This window comes from Montipora capricornis, chromosome 10 (genome assembly GCF_036669925.1).
Source record: "Montipora capricornis isolate CH-2021 chromosome 10, ASM3666992v2, whole genome shotgun sequence".
Taxonomy (NCBI): domain Eukaryota; kingdom Metazoa; phylum Cnidaria; class Anthozoa; order Scleractinia; family Acroporidae; genus Montipora; species Montipora capricornis.
Genome location: NC_090892.1, coordinates 51,332,987 through 51,337,986, shown reverse-complemented (window position 1 = coordinate 51,337,986; position 5,000 = coordinate 51,332,987). Strand labels below are relative to the sequence as shown.

Sequence of the window (5,000 nt, the reverse complement as noted above, 5' to 3'; positions counted from 1 at the left end):
AATATGGTCAAGTTACACCTTGACGAGATTTAAGTGAACACAAACGGGCATCATTGAAGCAGTCTCGTGACGGTTTTCATTCTTGACTCATATTTTAGTTTCGCAGTCAGTTATAATTAGGAACTGGTCAATAGTGATACAGAGAGTGAGAGTAGCTGTTACAAATAGGGATACGTTCAATGGCTATTATTTTTTTAAATGCAGCCTTAAAAGGCGCAAAAATGTTGCCCTTTTCATGATAGATACAGAACCAAAACAATTACTTAATTTTTTTTCGCCGATTTCAGTGATTGAAAATCGCCCTGAAGTACAATAACGTTTTCAAATACACAACGAACCTGATGGAGAAATAAGATATCTCCTCGTCAGTGATTTGAATTACTGCTGCCTTGCTTGCGTTTCGATCACCGGAGTTTAATAGCAACTTCACCAGATAAATTCCGCCCTTAATCATAATCTCTTCGGGGAGAGCTATTTGGGAACCCTTCATCGGTAAACTTATGTTCTGACCAAAACAGCCATGGATTAAAGGCTTGCTCAGAATGGCATCCTGCAAAGGGGACAAAGGTTCGTTGGCTTCACTAAAACTCGTACCACTCGCGTTGTAACAGTGCCAGTTAAATACCAAACCACTTTGATTAGGTAAATCGCGATCCCTTGATCCAACTGCGTTAACGAGTATCGGGTATCGCAACATTCTTTTCATTGCAGACCCCTCTTGAAAATCCACTTTAAGATCTGAATCTGACGGGATGATCATCATGTACCCTTCAGCAGCACCCGAAATTCCGTATGCGTTGACCAAAGAAAGCGTGAGTTTAATGCGATATATTCCGTGTTCTAATTCTGTTAACTGCAGTATGAGTTCCGATGACTTTGTTTCCCTCGAACTTTGAAGTTTGAAACCCTTCTCCAAATCGTTTTTTAATATATCCCACAGAAGAATTGCACCTGTTACACTTTCACAGTTAACTTGATAACGAGAGCGGATGATGAATTCACCTCGGGAACGGACAATACGAGTGGGTGTGAGCGGGTTATCTGCGATGTTTCGCAAGGAAACTGTTGGTGGGCTACAAGGACGATCTGTTATTGAAACAAACGTATCAACAGAGGCGTTGTTCAAATCATTCGTTCCATTCCAAGTTAGGTGATATATTCCAGGCACACTGTAAGTGTAATTGTAAAGCACATAAGGATACGGAAAAGAAGTGAAGTGTTTGAAGTTCTCTTGCAGACCCGAAGTGGGATTTAACCACCCAAAGATAACACCGTCGCCATTTCCAAGGTGTAAAACAAAGTAAGAACGATATCCGATATAATTAGCGCTTAGATTCAGAGTTAAAATTCTATCCATCATAACTGGACCATTGTGAGTTACACTTACCCGAAGATTGTCGGGAACTTTCTTTGTGGTAAACTCAACAAAAGTAGAACTGATCGTGTTGTTACAACTAAGCTTTGCCACATATATACCATACCATGTATAATTGTAACTGAACGATGATGTGAGATTAACATAAGTGTAAAACACCTCCCTTGCTTGTTCCCTATCACCCATGTGTAACCAACACTGAAACGCCGTCCCTGACTTTACACCAAGGTTGCATACAGTCATCTCACGTAAACCAACGGTTTCGTTGCAGTGGAGGTAGATGGCAGTTACGGGCACCAGTTCAATGACTCTTACTTTTCTAAACACACTTCTGCTACTGACATTATTGTACGCTGTGATATTAACGTGGAAAGTGTCATTTTGCGCAAAAGAGTGTGAGGTGAGATTGTTCATCGAGGAGATGATTACGCCATCACCCATGTCTAGAACGAACTTCGGCACAGTTCCATTCATGACACTTATCTTAAGAATGATTTGGTCATGTTGGAAACAAGACGGATATCGACTCTGGCACTCGATACTTACGTTTAATCCCGAAATAGCAATTTCACTTATAATCAAAGCTGACGTTTTCGCTCGACTAATGGCATTAGAGGCATTTAAGACAACATTACACACTCCAACGGAAAGAAAAGAAGACTTTAGCGAGCTGTTCAGTTTCGGACCATTTAGCCAAGCAGTAAGGAATGGAAATCTTGCACCACAGTCAACAAATGAAGCTGTAACTGTCACATTTGATCCTTGTGCCACTGAAAATGCAAAGCTAACATTGGTTCCCAGGGCAACCTTATAGACATCCTTCTCTAAACTGAAGACTTTTATAGCGTCCTCCACAGTAATCCGACGAGAAGACTTGATCTTACTAACCTTGTTTTCGACTTCTACTTCAGCAACAAAAACACCAGCTTTGGGATAATGGTAATGCCCGAGTAATCTTTGGGATCTTAAAACTGACCCATCTCCAAAACGAAATGTAACGTTCAGTGAGAGTTGGGAAACGACAGCCAATGACGCGTTTAAGTAGAATGACTCGTTCGTTCGTAAGATCGAACGTACTGTTATGTTTAATCCGAAAAGCTCTACTCGGACGTAAGCGATTCGCGAGACGGTCTGGTTACTAAAAGAGTTAAAAGCGTAGAGTGTGACTTGATAATCGCCTTCAAAAGAATAGTTGTGTTCATTTGTCAGATAAAAGGGGTTCGTTGCGTTTGCCATGATGTGGTAAGCCAACGTTTCGTTGCGGCGATCTCCCCAGCGCATAATTGCAGTTGAATTTGTGCCGAGTTTTAATCTCCATTTTAAAGACAGAGCCTTCCCCAAAGCAACTGAGAAGGTATCGCTAAGAAATGCAAGCCCGTCAACTGAAATTAAATCATAAAATTATAATCAAATCAAATTCTTATACACAATTATTGAGTTGACGAACACTCGTTGGCTCCTACTAGTTTTCGCCCACTGACTCGGTCAACGAGTTTTGTTTGTTGAGAAAAATTACCGAGTAAATGGTGAGCATTTCTACGTCTCTTGCTAGGTGCATAAACCGTGTCAGCCCATGTCAATTTGAGTCAAGTATATTCTATTTGTGGTAAAAGTAAAATTAAGATTATGGCAATCGACTCCCAAATGATCCAATAGCAGGCGTCGAGGGTTTGGTGAGCCGTAAAGTTGATTTAGACAATACTGCGTTGTCTAATCATCTTTGTTTGATCAATGGCCTTTTCTATTCAAGCAATGTTCGTTTGCGTTTAATTTTTTTTTCTTCCTTTTTTTCAGGGGTGGAAATAAAAAAATGCACTTTTGTCACTAAAGAAAAATAGCTCGACATCGAACTACAAATACAAATTGAAATTTACCGTTTGGGGCCACTCTTTCGATGAATTTTGGCTCAGGGGCAAGATTTTTCCATCGATTAAAACTAATATAGTCTTTCGCTTTAATGAAAAAGACCGACCTGGACAGAAGAAGTTGCAAGGGACCACTTGCGTAATCAGTGGACAATGGGCTCCTCTAGATTGGTTGACAGGACTAAGGCAACTTTTGATTCGTCTTTTAAGGGGTGTGTGGCCACACTCTGTGCAATTACTCCAGGATGACCACTCTGTCTCCAAGCCACCAAATGCTGTACGGAGAAGAAAAATAATGAAAATCCTTACTAAAGAGGTTTTTCCTACGTACTGCTCGTTAAGTAATGTTAAGTACTATATGCTAGCGAACGTGGCAACGCTAATGATAGTTTTCTATCGTGCAATGAATATACAGTCATTTTGAAAAACAATAGAGATGATAACAGAGATGGTGTTCGTAGAAGTTGTCAGTTTGATAAGATGGGTGACGATATGAAAAGGAGGGGAGAACTTGCGTCGTTGTCGTTTTCCGTTCCAAGAGGGAATGAAATTGCGCAGGGATTGAGGAGATTCCCGCGCTAGTCTTTCACTTGACTAAAAAGGAAACAGAAATTATTTCTTCTATAGCTTGGATGTGGAGATGATCCATGTAAAAAAAAATCAAATGCAGCATGAATATGGAGATGTGGAACAGAGCAGAGGGATGAATAGGGACAACGTGAATGGTGAATGCATGTGTCTATCACATTAAGACTAGAAAGAAGAACAACAACCAGCTTTATTTTTATCATAAGACCTTAAAGGCTAAGTAACTGGAATAAAAGGGAACGAGCTGGCTTTCTGTGGAATTAAAATAGGAAATAAACTCAGCGATAACAAAAAGGCTGATAATAACTATTAAGACTTGAAACGAAACAGAATTGTAATATTGACAAGAACGATAAAGATGTTAGTTGTAATAAAAATAAAGATCATCGTATACATCATACAACTGAGATGTACAACTGAATTATGCTGTAGCTATCACACAGCTATGATAAAGATGTTGCTCAGTGACTATGATAACGATGATTAAAAAAATTATAAATTCAAAAACATATTTAATTTGAAGTAGTAGAGCACTGCCCCAGTAGCAGAGGTCATGCTTTCAAACTCCGCCCAAGCTTTTCAGGCTTCACTTTCGTTCCTTCTCAGGTAAAGTTCATAACTGGAATGACGATGATAATCATGATAATGAGAACAGTGCAGATATCCTTGGCGATGACGGGCAAGTTCTCACCTGTTTGACAACTGTAGTACATTTCAAAGTTGAGACGGGATGCCCTTGGGCAAGGATCTCCCAAAGAATTCCTGCTGTGTACAACATCGCAGTTGTTCTTACCGTCACACACTCTTTGCATAGATTGCAGTGCATTCAGAGGAGAATGGCAATCGTCTTTTCCCCAAAATACAGAGTGTGTGACAATCACCATGTTATCAAAGCAGGTGAGATTACGTGGTACAAGCGAAGCACGTTCCTTCGAGGTCAGATGATAAACTGAAAAAAGAGTCAAGAATAAACAGCGATCAACAAGACAACTTTACATAATGTTTACTTCAAGGTACGTTTTGGGTGTAATGCAAATAATGATTCCCTTCGATTTCTGAAGTCGTGAGACCAGCAGGAATAATATTCGGATATGGAATTATTACCCATCGTGTATGCTCGATCATAACTTAATTGCAACATTTTTAGCAAAAAATATAAACAGGTGCGAAAA

At 39.8% G+C, this 5,000-nt stretch overlaps 1 pseudogene; it reads right to left on the bottom strand.

Annotated features, from left to right (window-relative positions):
* LOC138019472 (polycystin family receptor for egg jelly-like) overlaps window positions 1-5,000 on the bottom strand; it is a 40,243-nt pseudogene that overhangs the window by 19,718 nt on the left and 15,525 nt on the right.